Below are 20977 nucleotides of genomic sequence, written 5' to 3'. Positions count from 1 at the left end.
TCACAGCGATAGCATGGCTTGGTGACCTGGTTTCTCACAGCGATTAGCATGGCACCATGACCTGGTTTCTCACAGCGATAGCATGGCACCGTGACCTGGTTTCTCACAGCGATTAGCATGCAATGTTACTCTGTCAAAAGGTGTTTCTGAATTGCCTCGCTGCGTATGCCACACACTAACCTCAGTGATCGCCCAAGTTCAGTGTTCAAATAATTGTTTCAATACAGCCACAAACCCCTCCTCTTGATTTTGTCTTATGAAACTTGAATCTCTCTGAGATGGTCAGTGGTTTTGGGAGAATAATGTCCTTTTTTTTAAGGTATTTCATCATATGAATTTCATCATATGATTTATCACCGGGTGTTTCATGCGTTACTAGGCTGCTCAGTAGAGTGAATGTTTTTCCTCCCATAACAGTCAAACATGTTGGCACAACTACTTCCGTTTTTTAAATTCCATTTGCCAACGCAAAGCACTCCAAAACCGTTCTGTATCGTTCCACAGATTCATCAAATGTTCCTATATTTCCAATCAGTGCAGACATTTTGAAGTTTATTTTTCATTCTCACACTTTTAAGACGGTCCCTTACTCCAATACCTTTTTTTTTCTTCCTTTCTTTGCACTCACTGTGACGCACTCAGCGACTCTTCCTCTCCCTCGGGGCTCTCCTTGCAGTGACATCGGAAGCTAGCTACACGTTTTATTTGCGTCTTTTCTACTGCGATGTTTTAAAAAATAAAATAATTAAACTCAGACTTCCCACCGAAAATGATGAATACACACGTGAGAACGTCTCTTCCTCGTCGCCAGTTTGGTTGAATAGCACACTGTATTACTCATACAACTAATCTAAGGACGGTACATTAGATCGGAGTAGAAAGTAACGTGGGCATTGTTTTAATGCGTTTCACAGGTCAAAGCATATCAATAATATACGCACGCAGGGGCTTGTTACAGGTGCCATAAAGGGACAAACTAAAATATCAACACACAACAATAACTTCCCCCATGCTCATAATATGAATTGTCTGTTTATCCCTCCTCCTTCGTGAACCATTTGAAAACCTCCCTGGTCTTTGAGGTTGAATCTGTGCATGACATTCACTGGTTGACTGAGGGACCTTACCATTTTCTGTGTGTTGGGTAAAGAGAAGGTAGTCGTTTAAAAACACGTTAAACACTAACATTGCACACAGCGTGAGTCCATGCAACTTATGTGACTTGTTAAGCATATTTCTACTCCTGAATTTATTTAGGCTTGTCATAACGATATTGTCGAATACTTATTGACTCAAGACGTTTCAGCTTTTAATTTTTAATTCATTTGTAAACATTTCTAAAAACATAATTCCTATTTGACATTATGGGGTTTTGTAGGTAGATCAGTGACACAAAATAAATGGAATATTTTTTTAAATTCAAGCTGTAACACAACAAAAGATGGAACAATCCAAGGGTGGGAATACTTTCTGAAGGTGCTGTATATCCGGGTTGCATCCGGTTTATACGGACCGACATCACATGCGCACAGGGAGCAGCCAAGACTTCATAACGTCATTCAACAACATGGCAGACATTGGATGAATAGAAAATGTTCATATTTTTTCGGCTGTGAGTGATGGAAAACATTTTTTTTTTAGGAGCAGTCGAAACCTTGCTTATAGTCCGGAACCTTGGCTTCTTGGTTTCAATGGGTTTATATTGGGCCTAAGCTTGTCGTCTGCCTTCCAGTCTTTGGGACTGGACTCATTGTTATTAAGGTGGAGACATGAGCATCTCGTCATTATATACACATCTCTGAACGGATAGACTTTTTACGCCCAGCTGCGTTAGGTTAGATACACAGACTGTATAAGAGAGGAATGTACACAACACAATGATAAGGACAGAGACAGTTGGTGATAATATGCCTTATGTACTTTTTAAGAATTATTCAAATGATTTCGTCAGACAGCCCTGCAGTATACTTAAGACAGGCTAGTTAAAGACAGTACAGTATGGGGAGCACAGAGAGAACGCTGACTGGCTGCTAATGCCCGAGCAGAGATGATGAAAAATAAATAAAGTCATCAATTAAAAACAAAGTAATATTACACAACTGAAATATTGTATTTTCTTTTCGTATTTTTCTATTAATGTCTACACAATGTGGACCTGACAGAGACATGTTTTGGCAATTTTAATGTGGTAAAAATCATTGGAATTACATTATTTCATAAAAAAATTATAAAAATGGAAAATAAGCTAACTGGGGAAAAAAGCACTTAGAGATTCATGACAATGAACTGAACCTTTTAAAGCCTGTAGTTATCACAAATAAGAGCCATACACGAGGAGGTTTGTGTAATTTATGATGTAACGGTAAAGACGTCGTGTTGTGGTCTCTCTCTCTCTCTCTCTCTCTCTGTCTCTCTCTGTCTCTCTCTGTCTCTCTCTGTCTCTGTCTCTGTCTCTCTCTCTCTCTCTCTCTCTCTCTCTCTGTCTCTCTCTCTCTCTGTCTCTCTCTCTCTCTCTCTCTGTCTCTCTCTCTCTCTGTCTCTCTCTCTCTCTCTCTCTCTCTGTCTGTCTCTCTGTCTGTCTCTCTCTGTCTCTCTCTCTGTCTGTCTCTCTCTGTCTCTCTCTCTGTCTCTCTCTCTCTCTGTCTCTCTCTCTCTCTGTCTCTCTCTCTCTCTCTGTCTCTCTCTCTCTCTCTGTCTCTCTCTCTCTCTCTGTCTCTCTCTCTCACTTCTAACTTCTTCTAATTGCCAACATTAAATAAATAATTGAAGCTGCAGCAAGGCTGAGAAATGCCAAGGACCCTTTGTGCACCGGGGTCTTCCCAGATAATCATTCTGAATGGAACACTTGTTTACAGGGCCGAGTCCACATCTGTGTGTAATGTGTATAGACAGATCTTATGACTATGGTCATTCACCCTAATCAGTTTGGGCTGTTTAGCCAACTGGTTGTTGGGTCTAAAGCACAAAAAAAGCTCTGGAACCAAGCGTGTATACTTTATCAAGCCTGGACAAAACACAGCAGAGCTCAATACGTCAGTGTTGTCATTGAATATGGCTTAAACCCTACAGGTCGATAAAGATGGGAGTGTCGTGATTTTCCTTAATACCACAGTGTGTTCAGTTCCACTAGACCTGGTGTCAGTCAGTCCATCAGTCCCTCTCCTGGGCTTTTAATGCATCTATCCCTTTCACCTCTCTCCACTCCTCTCCACTCTTCCCTCTCTACTCTCCACTCTTCCCTCTCTGCTCTCCACTCTTCCCTCTCTGCTCTCCACCCTTCCCTCTCTGCTCTCCACCCTTCCCTCTCTGCTCTCCACCCTTCCCTCTCTGCTCTCCACTCTTCCCTCTCTACTCTCCACTCTTCCCTCTCTGCTCTCCACCCTTCCCTCTCTGCTCTCCACCCTTCCCTCTCTGCTCTCCACCCTTCCCTCTCTGCTCTCCACCCTTCCCTCTCTGCTCTCCACCCTTCCCTCTCTGCTCTCCACCCTTCCCTCTCTGCTCTCCACCCTTCCCTCTCTGCTCTCCACCCTTCCCTCTCTGCTCTCCACCCTTCCCTCTCTGCTCTCCACCCTTCCCTCTCTGCTCTCCACCCTTCCCTCTCTGCTCTCCACCCTTCCCTCTCTGCTCTCCACCCTTCCCTCTCTGCTCTCCACCCTTCCCTCTCTGCTCTCCACCCTTCCCTCTCTGCTCTCCACCCTTCGCTCTCTGCTCTCCACCCTTCGCTCTCCACCCTTCCCTCTCCGCTCTGCTCTGCCCTCTCTCTACTCTGCCCTCTCTCTACTCTTCTCTCTACTCTCCGCTCCGCTCTGCCCTCTCTACTCTCCGCTCTGCCCTCTCTACTCTCCGCTCTGCCCTCTCTACTCTCCACTCTGCCCTCTCTCCACTCTGCCCTCTCTCCACTCTGCCCTCTCTCTACTCTGCCCTCTCTCTACTCTGCCCTCTCTCTACTCTGCCCTCTCTCTACTCTGCCCTCTCTCTACTCTTCCCTCTACTCTCCGCTCTGCCCTCTCTACTCTCCGCTCTGCCCTCTCTACTCTCCGCTCTGCCCTCTCTACTCTCCGCTCTGCCCTCTCTACTCTCCGCTCTGCCCTCTCTACTCTCCGCTCTGCCCTCTCTACTCTGCCCTCTCTCCACTCTGCCCTCTCTCCACTCTGCCCTCTCTCCACTCTGCCCTCTCTCCACTCTGCCCTCTCTCCACTCTGCCCTCTCTCTACTCTGCCCTCTCTCTACTCTGCCCTCTCTCTACTCTGCCCTCTCTCCACTCTGCCCTCTCTCTACTCTCGCCTCTCTACTCTCCGAGGGGTGCTTTGGTTTATCCACGATTGATGTGCACATTTGGAGGAGAAAGTGTTTGTTTCCCTGAAGAAGGAGGACTGGAGTGTTGTCTTGGTCCACCTACTGTACTGGAAGGGAGACAGCCAGGGAGCCAGCCGAGCGAGGGGAGGCAGGAGGACATAAACGATATGAAGGAGAGAGTGTTTAGTGTTTCTCCTAGGGCAGGAGTGTAAATGTTGTGAAGAAAGATAGGACAGGAGTTTACAGGGAGCTGTTAACACAACAAGCAGGCAGCAGAGAGAGAGAGAGAGAGGAGGCGGCGGGGGAAACGGAGCGAGGGGAGGCGGCGGGGGGACGGAGCGAGGGGAGGCGGCGGGGGGACGGAGCGAGGGGAGGCGGCGGGGGGACGGAGCGAGGGGAGGCGGCGGGGGGACGGAGCGAGGGGAGGGGGGGAGGGGGATGGAGCGAGGGGAGGGGAGGCGGGGGGGGAACAGAGCGAGGGGGAGGGGGATGGAGCGAGGGGAGGGGAGGCGGGGGGGAACGGAGCGAGGGGGAGGGGGATGGAGCGAGGGGAGGGGAGGCGGGGGGGAACGGAGCGAGGGGAGGGGGATGGAGCGAGGGAAGGGGGAGGGGGGGAACGGAGCGAGGGGAGGGGGATGGAGCGAGGGAAGGGGGAGGGGGGGAACGGAGCGAGGGGAGGGGGGAACGGAGCGAGGGGAGGCGGGGGGGGGAAACAATCCTGATCTTGGATTTATTGAGTTCATTTAATTCAGTAGAGCGGTAGAGGATGTAGAGAAGTCATAGAACCCATGTAAACAGGATTAGCTTTGTAAGAGGGAGTTTTACAATTACATAGCCACTTAGTGTTGTTATGTGTGATTCTTCTATGAGAATATTACAATGGTTACACAGCCCTGCCATGTACGATTTAGGATCATCATGGTGATTACTGTAAATGTGTATTAAGCCACCGTTTGTTATGTAAATAAGGCATTGTTGTAATCCCAATGTTTTGTTGTGTAGAGCTGTTGTTTCACTATAGAAGGATGGTAACAATGCTAAACTAATCCTGTTTCTATACGGGCGGTTAAAGCGCTGGGCCTGTAACCGAAAGGTTGCCAGTTCGAATCCCCGAGCCGACAAGGCGGAAAAATGTGTTATTCTGCCCTTGAGCAATGCGGTTAACCCCTCAAAACAAAGAGTTCCCCGGACCCCCAGTGTGGCAGTGCCCTGCACCTCTCCGGATTCAGAGGGGTTGAGTTAAAAGCGGAAGTCAAGTTTAGGTTGGACCTTCATGATAGTTTATTATCCCTTATCACATTTCATTACGGTTTAAAGCAAAACCTGCACTCCAAATCACCAAATACGCCAATAGATAGTATGGGCATGCTTATCTAGAACACATTCTTCTGTCTATATCGTCACGAGAAAGTATGTATATATATTTCTTTCAAATATCCTCAAAGTGCACAGTACGTTGTCAGATAAATGTCCTTTCTTCCTTCAGCTGCCAATGGCGCAAAAGCATATTTTTAAATATATATTTTTTTTATATATATATATATTTTTTAAATCTCCTCTCTGCCCTGCAGGCTCACGGGGCCCTGGAGCGTTGCCATAGCAACCTGACTCGCACAGCTTTTGAGCTACAACCTCGGTCTCTGCCAGGCTGAACGTGGTGATACTGTAACTCATAAATTCATAGTGCAGTTTGTTTTCAGGGATTTTTACAACTAGGTTATCTACTTCACATGCTGATAATTGACTTTTGGTATTATTTTTTGTGTAGCTTTTTTGTTTTTCTAGCTAGCAACCTAGCTAACCAGTCCGTCAAGCCTTTCTAGAGAGAGCATTGCATCGTGGGTTTTCTATTGGACTTGAGCGCTGCAGATTTTCACAACAATGCGTCCTTATTATAACGGCGAAATGCAGAAATATTTCACAACGCATATTATTCTCACATATATATTTGCATTATTTAACAATGTAAATCTTGGAATTTGTGGTTTATTCCTGTTAATGGGGAAAGGACATGGTTAAGGAAGCTATCATCGATCGCCATGACAATTCTCTCACGTTGTTCACTCAGTAGCCTAATGTCTATATGTAAACTGGTTTTAACCAGAAGGAAATAGAGCTGCATTTTTGTCTTTTTAGAATACATGTTCTTTATACTGTTATGGAGGAGGATTTCATTAAACAAGAATAGTCTAGGGCTGCGTTTAAAAAAACAACATATAGCCAGTGGCCAAGTGCTGCATTCCAGCAGCTGAGGTTTCTGCTCCTTATGAAAACAAGAGCTCTGACCAATGACATTGCTTTTCCTAGTAATATAAAAAAAATACGTTTCCATAGCAATTGTCATGTTGATTTGAATTGTGCTGACCGTAATGAGATAAATGTCATTTTGGCTGGAGGCTGGAGCACAGGTTATCCGTTACCAGGCTGGAGCACAGGTTATCCGTTACCAGGCTCTGCACAGGTTATCCGTTACCAGGCTCTGCACATGTTACCCGTTACCGCGCTCTGCACAGGTTATCCGTTACCGCGCTCTGCACAGGTTATCCGTTTCCGTGCTCTGCACAGGTTACCCGTTATCGTTCTCTGCACAGGTTACTCGTTACCGTGCTCTGCACAGGTTATCCGTTACCGTGCTCTGCACAGGTTATCCGTTACCGTGCTCTGCACAGGTTATCCGTTACCGCGCTCTGCACAGGTTATCCGTTACCGTGCTCTGCACAGGTTATCCGTTACCGTGCTCCGCACAGGTTACCCGTTACCGCGCTCCGCACAGGTTACCCGTTACCGTGCTCCGCACAGGTTACCCGTTACCGCGCTCCGCACAGGTTACCCGTTACCGCGCTCTGCACAGGTTACCCGTTACCGCGCTCTGCACAGGTTACCCGTTACCGCGCTCTGCACAGGTTACCCGTTACCGCGCTCTGCACAGGTTACCCGTTACCGCGCTCTGCACAGGTTACCCGTTACCGCGCTCTGCACAGGTTACCCGTTACCGCGCTCTGCACAGGTTATTCGTTACCGTGCTCTATCTGGATGTTACAGATGAGTTTGATTGGATGCTGAGTCATATTCACTGGGAACAAAATGGAAGCAAGTGAGCCAGGACTGCAAGGGGCTATCTGAACTTGTCTAGTGGTTGAAACGTTTGTTTTTAATTTTTCCAATTGCGCAAAACATTTTGCTACAGTGTGCACTAATGAATATGATCCTGGTGAACTGAGAGGGTGTTTTCACTCTGCCTCGCTCGTTCTCTGTGTTTACAGAGGCTTCTTCTTGTGATTCCGGCCTAGTTAGGAGAGCTGGGTGTTCAGGATGTGGACTGGCTTTAAAGTTGCACAATGTAGAAATTGCTCCCGCCACTTCCTGGTTGTTAAATTCGAATGGTTTGCATTATTTCAGGTTGTGACAAAACAAGCAAGTATAGTGTAGAGAATCATTGTGCCATCTAAACCGCTCTAAAATATATTTTCCATAACTAAGAATATATTGTATTTTTCAGCTGTTTGAAGCTGGTGTACAAAACCAAACTTAAGAATGGGAAGCATAGAAATAGTGCACATAGAACAGATCTACCTATTCCTAGACATGCTTTCAATGAGAATGACAGATCTATAACTCTAATTTCTATGTGAATTTGGTCGGTTCGCCCCCAAAAACTTACGTATTGCAGCTTTTAAAAAGTGAAATGTCACACTTTCCTGCCAGTTCTCTGCTGCCAGTGACTGGAACGAATTGCAAAAATTGCTGAAGCTGGAGACTTACATTTCCCTCACTAACTTTAAACATCAGCTGTCTGAGCAGCTAACCGATCGCTGCAGCTGTACATAGTCCATCTGTAAATAGCCCACCCAATCTACCTACCTCATCCCCATATTGTTTTAATTTACTTTTCTGCTCTTTTGCACAACAGTATCACTACTTGCACATCATCATCTGCACATCTATCACTCCAGTGTTAATCTGCTAAATTGTAATTACTTCGCTACTACGGCCTATTTATTGCCTTACCTCCTCATGCCATGCCATACCTCCTCATGCCACACTGTATATAGACTTTCTTTTTTTTCTATTGTGTTATTGACTGTATGTTTGTTTACTCCATGTGTAACTCTGTTGTTGTTTGTGTCGCACTGCTTTGCTTTATCTTGACCAGAGGTCGCAGTTGTTAAATGAGAACTTTTTCTCAACTAGCCCTACCTGGTTAAATAAAGGACTTGTTCTCAACTAGCCTACCTGGTTAAATAAAGGACTTGTTCTCAACTAGCCTACCTGGTTAAATAAAGGACTTGTTCTCAACTAGCCCTACCTGGTTAAATAAAGGACTTGTTCTCAACTAGCCTACCTGGTTAAATAAAGGACTTGTTCTCAACTAGCCTACCTGGTTAAATAAAGGACTTGTTCTCAACTAGCCTACCTGGTTAAATAAAGGTGGGAAGCATAGAAATAGTGCACATAGAACAGATCTACCTATTCCTAGACATGCTTTCAATGAGAATGACAGATCTATAACTCTAATTTCTATGTGATCATAATCAGAAACAATGGTGACACATTGACTTTTTTCGTTATACCTGTACCTTCCTGATCTCTGTCTGCCTGAAGACGAGATTCATTTATAAATGTTTAACTGCTGAGGAATATCATCAGGTATTTTGCTGACGTCGTTCATTATGACAAGTATACTAGAGAGATGTGACGTTTCAAAATAAATGTTTACTAATATGGGTGATTTAATAGTAGTAGTTTAAAGGATCAATTTTTTTAAATTTTAGTTCTAAACTTATTGTTCTATTTAGCGTTACCACATCAATTCAGACAATTTATCGCAATATACAGTCTAAAGTTTACATACACTTAGGTTGGAGTCATTTAAAACTCGTTTTTCAACCACTCCACAAATTTCTTGTTAACAAACTATAGTTTTGACAAGTTGGTTAGGACATCTACTTTGTGCATGACAAAACACATTTTTCCAACAATTGTTTACAGACAGATTATTTCACTTATAATTCACTGTATCACAATTCCTGTGGGTCAGAAGTTTACATACAATAAGTTGACTGTGCCTTTAAACAGCTTGGAAAATTCCAGAAAATTATGTCATGGCTTTAGAAGCTTCTGATAGGCTAATTGACATAATTTGAGTCAATTGGAGGTGTACCTGTGGATGTATTTCAAGGCCTGCCTTCAAACTCATTGCCTCTTTGCTTGACATCATGGGAAAATCAAAAGAAATCAGCCAAGACCTCAGAAAAAAAATTGTAGACCTCCACAAGTCTGGTGCAAATCAATCCCAGAACAACAGCAAAGGACCTTGTGAAGATGCTGGAGGAAACAGGTACCAAAGTATCTATATCCAAAGTAAAACGAGTCCTATATTGACGTAACCTGAAAGGCCGCTCAGCAAGGAAGAAGCCACTGCTCCAAAACCGCCATAAAAAAAACAGACTATGGTTTGCAACTGCACATGGGGACAAAGATCGTACTTATCGGAGAAATGTCCTCTGGTCTGATGAAATAAAAATATAACTGTTTGGCCATAATGACCATCGTTATGTTTGGAGGAAAAAGGGGGAGGCTTTGAAGCCAAAGAACACCATTCCAACCGTGAAGCACGGGGGTGGCAGCATCATGTTGTGGGGGTGCTTTGCTGCAGGAGGTACTGGGGCCCTTCACAAAATAGATGGCATCATGAGGAAGGAAAATTATGGCCTATAAACCAGACTCAGTTACACCAGCTCAGGAAGAATGGGCCAAAATTCACCCAACTTATTGTGGGAAGCTTGTGGAAGGCTACCCGAAACGTTTGACCCAAGTTAAACAATTTAAGGGCAATGCTGCCAAATACTAATTGAGTGTATGTAAACTTCTGACCAACTGAGAATGTGATGAAAGAAATAAAAGCTGAAATCAATAATTCTCTCCACTACTATTCTGACATTTCACATTCTTAAAATAAAGTGATGATCCTAACTGATCTAATACAGGACATTTTATGAGGATTAAATGTCAGGAATTGTGAAACTGGGTTTAAATGTATTTGGCTAAGGTGTATGTAAACTTCCCACTTCGACTGTATATGTTTGTCTTTGTCTTTCAATTCAAGGGGCTTTATTGGCATGGGAAACGTGTCTTTTACATTGCCAAAGCAAGTGCAATAAACAAAGTGAAAAGTAAAAAAAATCTAAATATATATATATATATATATATATATATATATATATTAGAATTGAACAGTAAATGTTGCACTCCAAAAAGGTTTAAAGATTCACACGTTATACACTACTCAAAAATATAAAGGGAACACTTAAACATCACAATGTAACTCCAAGTCAATCACACTTCTGTGAAATCAAACTGTCCACTTAGGAAGCAACACTGATTGACAATAAATGTCACATGCTGTTGTGCAAATGGAATAGACAACAGGTGGAAATTATAGACAATTAGCAAGACAGCCCCAATAAAGGAGTGGTTCTGCAGGTGGGGACCACAGACCACTTCTCAGTTCCTATGCTTCCTGGCTGATGTTTTGGTGACTTTTGAATGCTGGCGGTGCTTTCACTCTAGTGGTAGCATGAGACGGAGTCTACAACCCACACAAGTGGCTCAGGTAGTGCAGCTCATCCAGGATGGCACATCAATGCGAGCTGTGGCAAGAAGGTTTGCTGTGTCTGTCAGCGTAGTGTCCAGAGCATGGAGGCGCTACCAGGAGACAGGCCAGTACATCAGGAGACGTGGAGGAGGCCGTAGGAGGGCAACAACCCAGCAGCAGGACCGCTACCTCCCCCTTTGTGCAAGGAGGAGCAGGAGAAGCACTGCCAGAGGCCTGCAAAATGACCTCCAGCAAGCCACAAATGTGCATGTGTCTGCTCAAACGGTCAGAAACAGACTCCATGAGGGTGGTATGAGGGCCCGACGTCCACAGGTGGGGGTTGTGCTTACAGCCCAACACCGTGCAGGACGTTTGGCATTTGCCAGAGAACACAAAGATTGGTAAATTCGCCACTGGCGCCTTGTGCTCTTCACAGATGAAAGCAGGTTCACACTGAGCACGTGACAGACATAACAGAGTCTGGAGACGCCGTGGAGAACGTTCTGCTGCCTGCAACATCCTCCAGCATGACCGGTTTGGCGGTGGGTCAGTCATGGTGTGGGGTGGCATTTCTTTGGGGGGGCCGCACAGCCCTCCATGTGCTCGCCAGAGGTAGCCTGACTGCCATTAGGTACCGAGATGAGATCCTCAGACCCCTTGTGAGACCATATGCTGGTGCGGTTGGCCCTGGGTTCCTCCTAATGCAAGACAATGCTAGACCTCATGTGGCTGGAGTGTGTCAGCAGATCCCTCAGGAGACCATCCGCCACCTCATCAGGAGCATGCCCGGGCATTGTAGGGAGGTCATACAGGCACGTGGAGGCCACACACACTACTGAGCCTCATTTTGACTTGTTTTAAGGACATTACGTCAAAATTGGATCAGCCTGTAGTGTGGTTTTCCACTTTAATTTTGAGTGTGACTCCAAATCCAGACCTCCATGGGTTGATAAATTGGATTTCCATTGATTATTTTTGTGTGATTTTGTTGTCAGCACATTCAACTATGTAAAGAAAAAAGTATTTAATAAGATTATTTCTTTCATTCAGATCTAGGATGTGTTGTTTAAGTGTTCCCTTTATTTTTTTGAGCAGTATATTATCAGCAGTGTGTTTTAGCAGTGTGAAAGTGTAATATTATCAGCAGTGTGTTTTAGCAGTGTGAAAGTGTTATATTATCAGCAGTGTGTTTTAGCAGTGTGAAAGTAGTTGTAGTATGAATAGTAGGGGATGATGAATAAACAGATCAGTATTGGTGGTATTTACAATGTTTGTGTTCCACTGGTTGCCCTTTTCTCATCGCAACGGGCCACATCTTGCTGCTGTGATTGCACACTGTGGTATTTTGCCTAATAGATAAGAAATGTTTTGATTTCTTTTCAACTTCTTTTATGGGTCTAGCATGAGGTTGGGAAGTTCAGCAGCTCCGTTTCCACCTCGTTTTGTGGGCAGTGTGTCTTCTCTCGAGAGCCAGGTCTAAGGCTGCCTCTCACAATAGCAAGGCTATGCTCATAGTCAAGGATGTTCTTAGTTTTGGGTCAGTCACGGTGGTCAGGTATTCTGCCACTGTGTTACTCTCTGTTTAAGGTCAGGTAGCATTCCTATTTTCTCTGGGGTTTTTTGGGGTTGATTCTTTCCAGTGTATCAAATAGTTGTCTTTTTGCTTTCTCATTTGTTTGGTTCTAATTGTTTTGTTGTCCTGGGGCTCTGTGGGGTCTGTTTGTGTTTGTGAACAGAGCCCCAGAACCAGCTGGATGATGGGACTCTAGGTTCATCTCTCTGTAAGTGAGGGCTCTGTGGTGGAATGTGTGAGCATTGCTTCCTTTTAGGTGGTTGTAGAATTAAACATCTTATTTCTGGATTTTGATAATTGGTGGGTATCGTCCTAATTCTGCTCTGTATGCATTGTTCGGGGTTTTGCGTTGTACACAAAGTATATATTTTTTTGTGAATTATTGGTTGGTGAGCGGACCCCAGACCTCACAACCATAGAGGGCAATGGGTTCTATAACGGATTCAAGTATTGGTATGTCGAGTTTTATGTTCCTTCTCTCTCTCCTCTCTCTCTATCTCTCTCTTGATCCCACTCAGTCCTGAGGGCCTTATATATTTTCGGCCTCCAGTCGACTGCCATGAAGGATTTAAAGGGATACTGCGAGATACTTCTTCTTCTCTACTTCCCCAGACCCAGATGAACAGATTTCCTACTTCCCCAGAGTCAAATGAAGTCATGGATACCATTCTTTTTTTTTGTCTCTTTGTGGAGTTTTTTAGGATAATTGAAGTTAGCTTATCGTTAGCTTAGCACAATTGCTGGAAGTCTGCGGGTACAGTAGCCAGCTGCTGTAAAAAGCAGGGAAATAGACCTAACTACTCAAGCTGGGTGGTTAGCACTTTGTACTCTATGTATTCAGTAGAGATGAAGTGCTTTGAAAGGTTGGTCATGGCTTACATCAAATCAAATTTTATTTGTCACATGCGCCGACTACAACAGGTATAGACCTTACAGTGAAATGCTTACTTACAAGCCCTTAACAATGCAGTTTTAAGAAAATACCCCCCAAAAAGTAATAGATAAGAATAACAAATAATTAAGAGCAGAGGTAAATAACAATAGCGAGGCTACGGTATATACAGGGGGTACCGGTACAGAGTCAATGTTCGGGGCACCGGTGTCGAGGTAATTTGTACATGTTGGTAGAGTTAAAGTGACTGCATAGATAATAAACAGAGAGTAGCAGCAGCGTAAAAGGGGGGGCAATGCAAATAGTTTGGGTAGCCATTAGATTAGCTGTTCAGGAGTCTTATGGGTTTGGGGTAGAAGCTGTTAAGAAGCCTTTTGGTCCTAGACTTGGCGCTCTGGTACCGCTTGCCGTGTGGTAGCAGAGAGAACAGTCTATGACTAGGGTGGATGGAGTCTTTGACAATTTTTAGGGCCTTCCTCTGACATCGCCTGGTATAGAGGTCCTGGATGGCAGGAAGTTTGGCCCCAGTGATGTACTGGGCCGTACACACTACCCTCTGTAGTGCCTTGCGGTTGGAGGTTGAACAGTTGCTATACCAAGCGGTAATGCAACCGGTTAGGATGCTCTCGATGGTGCAGCTGTAGAATTTTGGGGGGGATCTAGGGGTCCATTTCAAATCTTTTCAGTGTCCTGGAGGGGAATAGGCTTTGTCGTGCCCTTTTCACGACTGTCTTGGTGTGTTTGGACCATGATAGTTTGTTGGTGATGTGGACACCAAGGAACTTGAAACTCTCAACCAGCTCCACTACAGCCCCGAGTGCGTTTTTTTTTGTGCCAGCATTGGTCTGTGGTGGTATGTAGACAGCTACGAAAAATACAGATAGTGTGGTCTATAGCTTATCATGAGATACTCTACCTCAGGCGAGCAAAGCCTTGAGACTTCCTTAGACATCGTGCACCAGCTATTGTTTCCGTATATGCATAGGTCCCCGGCCCGTGTCATACCAGAGGCTGCTGTTCTATCCCGCCGATAGAGTGTGTAGCTCGCCAGCTGTATGTTCTTAATGCCGTCGTTCAGCCACGACTCGGTGAAACATAAGATATTACAGTTTTTAATGTCCCGTTGGTAGAATGTACGTGCTTTCAGTTCGTCCCATTTATTTTCCAGCAATTGAATGTTAGCTAGCAGGACGGAAGGCAAAGGTAGATTAGCCACTCGTCGCCTGATCCTCACAAGGCACCCTGGTCTTTTTCCGCAAAATCTCAGTTTCCTTCTCCAGCGAATGACGAGAATCTGGTCGGGTGTCTGTAGTATCTCCCTCCCCGACTCATTGAAGGAAAAACTCTTAGTCTAGTCTGAGGTGAATAATCCCAGTTCTGATGTCCAGAAGCTCTTTTCGGTCATAAGAGATGGTAGCAGCAACATTATGTACAAAACAAGTTACGAACAACGCGGGGAAAAAACTAACAAAATAAGATGGTTGGTTAAGAGCCGATAAGACGGCAGCCATCCCCTCCAACACCATCATCCAGGAAACCCTGGACCCACTCTAAACCGCACCAACACATCCACAGATGATCCACACTGCCCGGTTTCCTGGCTAAATTCCCAATCTGGCCCTCATACCATCATGACCACCCAGCTTACAATTGGCTCATTCATCCCCCCTCCTCTTCCCTGTAACTATTCCCCAGGTTGTTGATGTAAATGAAAATGTATTCTCAGTCAACTTACCTGGTAAAATAAGGGTTAAATAAAATAGTCACTTTATCCCTACCGACGTGTACAAATTACCTCGACTATCTTGTACCCCTGCACATTGACTCAGTACCGGTACACCCTGTATATAGCCTCGTTATTGTTATTTAATATATTTTTTTTATAAAACTTAAATAAAAAATTGTATTGTGTTACTTTTTATTTCATTTTTTACTTTATTTAGTAAATATTTAAAATATTTTAATTTAGTAAGTATTTTCTTAACTCTATTTCTTGAACTGCATCGTTGGTTAAGGGCTTGTAAGTAAGCATTTCACGGTAAAGTCTACATCTGTTCCATTCGGCGCATGTGACAAATAAAGTTTGATTCTTTACAAGTATATATGAAACTGAAGTTATTTAAATAAAAAAAAATTCTCCAAAGTAGGCATTTCATTAATCCGCTGTTGTCACAAGGATAAGCTGTGCATGACTTCTCAAGTCAACACAGCGGCCCAGTCAATATGAAACAAGCCTGTATTGACACTGTTTAAAACTATAACTATTGTCCATCAGGAGGAATGCATACCCTGCACCTCAATTTGCAATAGCAAGTAAACAACCTTGTGTTCCCTTCACAAACAGTAGTAAACTAAACAGTCCATCCCTTTCCAAACCTTTTTAGAACAAAATAGAACATTCCTCAGATGCCTTTAAGACATTTTCATGACTTCCAGGCTTGTTTTCTTCCACCCATGGTTAATTCACTGACAGATCATGTGGGTCTGTATAGCCAGCCTGCCCATATAATACGTCCTTTAGCGCTAGGACTCGTGTCCATACGTCCACGATGAGGTCAGCATGGATTAACTACTACACGCAGTTAGTTGGCGAGCTTAACAGCTCCGAGATTCTGCTTTCTACAGTTATTGGACCACTGTGAGCACTGAGAATCTTTTTATCTATTTCACATCACACAAAAAACAAAAAAAAACAGAGAGCGAGAGAGACCCATGTCATCAATCATGGTGATCCATGGGAATTTCTGCTTACGTAGGGTAGCTTCTGACACTGCCCTGTGATTCACCATCTACAACTATCATGTTTATGGATGTTAACGTAGGGTAGCTTCTGACACTGCCCTGTGATTCACCATCTACAACTATCATGTTTATGGATGTTAACTTCCTATATCCTTTTTATTAATGAACTCCGTCGGTGGGAAAATGTCCACAATGATTGTAAAATCCCAAACAACAAAATCCCCTTCTTCTCTGTAGATGGTGTAATGACTCCATTTATAACGATTTGATAGGTTCATTATCCATCTCGTATAATATTTATGAACAAAATAAAATGACTTTTTTAAGTGAGAAGTAGCCTAGTGGTTAGAGTGGAGGGGCTACAGGGTAGCCTAGTGGTTAGAGTGGAGGGGCTACAGGGTAGCCTAGTGGTTAGAGTGGAGGGGCGACAGGGTAGCCTAGTGGTTAGAGTGGAGGGGGGCGGCAGGTAGCCTAGTGGTTAGAGTGGAGGGGGGCGGCAGGTAGCCTAGTGGTTAGAGTGGAGGGGGGCGGCAGGTAGCCTAGTGGTTAGAGTGGAGGGGGGCGGCAGGTAGCCTAGTGGTTAGAGTGGAGGGGGGCGGCAGGTAGCCTAGTGGTTAGAGTGGAGGGCGGCGGCAGGTAGCCTAGTGGTTAGAGTAGGGGGGCGGCAGGTAGCCTAGTGGTTAGAGTAGGGGGGCGGCAGGTAGCCTAGTGGTTAGAGTAGGGGGGCGGCAGGGAGCCTAGTGGTTAGAGTGGAGGGGCGGCAGGTAAGGAAATCAGCCAAGACCTCAGAAACAAAATTGTAGACCTCCACAAGTCTGGTTCATCCTTGGGAGCAATTTCCAAATGCCTGAAGGTACCACGTTCATCTGTACAAAAAATAGTATGCAACTATAAACACCATGGGACCACGCAGCCGCCATACCGCTCAGGAAGGAGATGCGTTCTGTCTCCTAGAGATGAACGTACTTTAGTGCGAAAAGTGCAAATCAATCCCAGAACAACAGCAAAGGACCTTGTGAAGATGCTGGAGGAAACGGGTACAAAAGTATCTATATCCACAGTGAAACGAGTCCTATATCGACATAACCTGAAAGGCCGCTCAGCAAGGAAGAAGCCACTGCTCCAAAACCGCCATAAAAAAGCCAGACTACAGTTTGCAACTGCACATGGGGAAAAATATCGTACTTTTTGGAGGAATGTCCTCTGGTCTTATGAAACAAAAATATCTGTTTGGCCAAAATGACCATTGTTATGTTTGGAGGGAAAAGGGGGAGGCTTGCAAGCCGAAGGACACCATCCCAACCATGAAGCACGGGGGTGGCAGCATCATGTTGTGGAGGTGCTTTGCTGGAGGAGGGACTGGTGCACTTCACAAAATAGATGTGGATATATTGAAGCAACATCTCAAGACATCAGTCAGGAAGTTAAAGCTTGGTCGCAAATGGCTTAAGGACAACAGTCAAATCCAATTTATTTATAAAGCCCTTCTTACATCAGCTGATATCTAAATGTGCTGTACAGAAACCCAGCCTAAAACCCCAAAACAGTCAAGGTATTGGAGTGGCCATCACAAAGCCCTGACCTCAAGCCTATAGAAAATGTGTGGGCAGAACTGAAAAAGCATGTGCGAGCAAGGAGGCCTACAAACCGGACTCAGTTACACCAGCTCTGTCAGGAGGAATGCGCTAAAATTCACCCAACTTATTGTGGGAAGCTTGTGGAAGGCTACCCGAAACGTTTGACCCAAGTTAAACACTTTAAAGGCAATGCTACCAAATACTAATTGAGTTTATGTAAACTTCTGACCCACTGGGAATGTGATGAAAGAAATAAAAGCTGAAATAAATAATTATCTACTATTATTCTGACATTTCCCATTCTTAAAATAAAGTGGTGACCCTAACTGACCTAAGACAGAGAATTTTTACTCTGATTAAATGTCAGGATTTGTGAAAAACTGAGTTTAAATGTATTTGGCTAAGGTGTATGTAAACTTCTGACTTTAACTGTATCTAAGTAAGTGTCTGAATTAATAAGGAGACGGGTCATCATATGGTGTTACCGTTCTGCCATGTTTGAGAACTCAAAGCACTTTGGATGAGTTATCTGTACAACTTCCACCGCTATCTTGATTTCCTTGCATTTTTACTCCTCTCCATTCTCGGGTCCGTCTGCTCCTCTCCCCTCTTCTCCAAGCAGAGCAGGCAGGTCCGTTGCCCTAGCGACTCCAGACTCCACAGAGACACAGCGTGTAGACATGCTGTTCCAGAGTCAGTACTGTTCTTCCTCAGTGGTGGAAAAAGTACCCAATTTGTCATATTTGAGTTAAAGTACAGATACCTTTTTAATAGAAAGTTACTCAAGTAAAAGTGACTTAAGTAAAAGTGAAATTCACCCAGTAAAATACTGCTTGAGTAAAAGTCTAGAAATATTTGGTTCTAAATATACTTAAGTACCAAAAGTGAAAGTATAAATCATTTCAAATTCCTTACAAGGCAGATGGCACCAGTTTCTTGTTTTAAAATATATAGATAGCCAGGGGTACACTCCAACACTCAGACATCATTTACATTGGTGTTTAGTGAGCCTGCCAAATCAGAGGCAGTAGGGATGGATGACCAGGGATGTTCTCTTGATAAGTGTGGGATTTGGACCATTTTCCTGTCCTGCTAAGCATTCAAAATGTAACGAGTACTTTTGGGTGTCAGGGAAAATGTATGGAGTTAAAAAAGTACATTATTTTCTTTAGGGATGTAGTGAAGTAAAAGTTGTCAAAAATATAAATAGTAAAGTACAGATACCACAAAAAAATACTTAAGTAGTACTTTAAAGTGTTTTTACTTAAGTACTTTACACCACTGTTCTTCCTTCAGACAAGCATGCATCAAAACTTTGTTCATTTGCACAATGTATCTTGTTCACATTTGCTTGTAAATGTCCAAACTCGACAAAAATAACATTCGGTAGGTCCTACCGATATACGGGACCAGTCAAAAGTTTGGACACATCTACTCATTCCAGGGTTTTTCTTTATTTGTATCTATTTTCTACAATTGTAGAATAATAGTGACGACATCAAAACTATGAAATAACAAATATGGAATCATGTAGTAACCAAAAAAATTGTTAAACAAATCAAAATATATTTCAGATTCTTCAAAGTAGCCACCCTTTACCTTCATGGCAAAAGGAAAAAAGTGATGACCAGAGAGAGAGTGTTAGGGACATATCCAAAATGTTGTGGCCTGTGTATGATGAGTTCCATTGTCTGTCCAACTTGATTATTCCCATGGCTCCACTCTCAAATTGATAGCTGCAATAACCGCTCCATTACCAAGAGAGGTGTGTTGGGAAGATTAAATGGTCTTGCTGCTCTTGCGTTCCCCAGTCTTGATTGCTTATTGGTCATGTCTGGTGTGATGAGCAGCTCCCAACCCCCAACCAGATGAGCAACTCTCAACCCCCAAACCAACCTCTGATGTGATGAGCAGCTCTCAACCCCCAAACCCCCAAACCAACCTCTGGTGTGATGAGCAGCTCCCAACCCCCAAACCAACCTCTGATGTGATGAGCAGCTCTCAACCCCCAAACCAACCTCTGATGTGATGAGCAGCTCTCAACCCCCAAACCAACCTCTGGTGTGATGAGCAGCTCTCAACCCCCAAACCAACCTCTGGTGTGATGAGCAGCTCTCAACCCCCAAACCAACCTCTGGTGTGATGAGCAGCTCTCAACCCCCAAACCAACCTCTGATGTGATGAGCAGCTCCCAACCCCCAACCAGATGAGCAGCTCCCAACCCCCAAACCAACCTCTGATGTGATGAGCAGCTCCCAACCCCCAAACCAACCTCTGATGTGATGAGCAACTCTCAACCCCCAAACCCCCAAACCAACCTCTGGTGTGATGAGCAGCTCCCAACCCCCAAACCAACCTCTGATGTGATGAGCAACTCTCAACCCCCAAACCAACCTCTGGTGTGATGAGCAGCTCCCAACCCCCAACCAGATGAGCAACTCTCAACCCCCAAACCCCCAAACCAACCTCTGGTGTGATGAGCAGCTCTCAACCCCCAAACCAACCTCTGGTGTGATGAGCAGCTCCCAACCCCCAACCAGATGAGCAACTCTCAACCCCCAAACCCCCAAACCAACCTCTGGTGTGATGAGCAGCTCTCAACCCCCAAACCAACCTCTGATGTGATGAGCAGCTCTCAACCCCCAAACCAACCTCTGATGTGATGAGCAGCTCTCAACCCCCAAACCAACCTCTGATGTGATGAGCAGCTCTCAACCCCCAACCCCCAAACCAACCTCTGATGTGACAAAAACCATTCATTGTTTTGTTTTCATTTAACTAGGCTAGACAGTTAAGAACAAATTCTTATTTAAAATGACTGCCTACCCCGGACGACTCTGGGCCATTTGTGCGCCGCCCTATGGGACTCCTCAATCACGGCCGGATGTGATACAGCCTGGATTCGAACCAGGGACTGTAGTGACGCCTCTTGCACTGAGCTCCAATGCCTTAGACCGCTGCGCTAATCAGGAGACCCTATAGCTATTTGGATTTGCATGAAATTCTATGGCAGTGTACATATCTATTTATCATGTTAGCTTTTCCACTGATTCTCTACCACTACCACCTTTACCATTCTGTCATGTTAGCTCTGGGGTTAAGGGACTCGTACCTATTATTCTGTAGCCACTCTTTGCCAAGAGTGTGCAAAGCTGTCATCAAGGCAATGGGTGGCTAATTTGAAAAATCTCAAAAATGTAAATATATTTTCATTTGTTTAACACTTTTTTTTTGTTGTTGTTGGTTACTACATGATTCCATAAGTGTTATTTCATAGTTTTGATGTAGAAATTCTGAAAATA

At 44.3% G+C, this 20977-nt stretch overlaps 1 protein-coding gene across 3 annotated transcripts in view; it reads left to right on the top strand.

Moving 5' to 3' along the window:
- Positions 1-20977, top strand: part of LOC106572338 (ras-related protein Rab-27B) — an 81297-nt gene that overhangs the window by 15236 nt on the left and 45084 nt on the right. The window lies entirely within an intron of this gene.

This window comes from Salmo salar, chromosome 01, assembly GCF_965601325.2.
Source record: "Salmo salar chromosome 01, fSalSal1, whole genome shotgun sequence".
Taxonomy (NCBI): Eukaryota; Metazoa; Chordata; class Actinopteri; order Salmoniformes; family Salmonidae; genus Salmo; species Salmo salar.
Note: the sequence above shows the minus strand (reverse complement) of the source record. Positions and strands in the feature narration are given on the sequence as shown.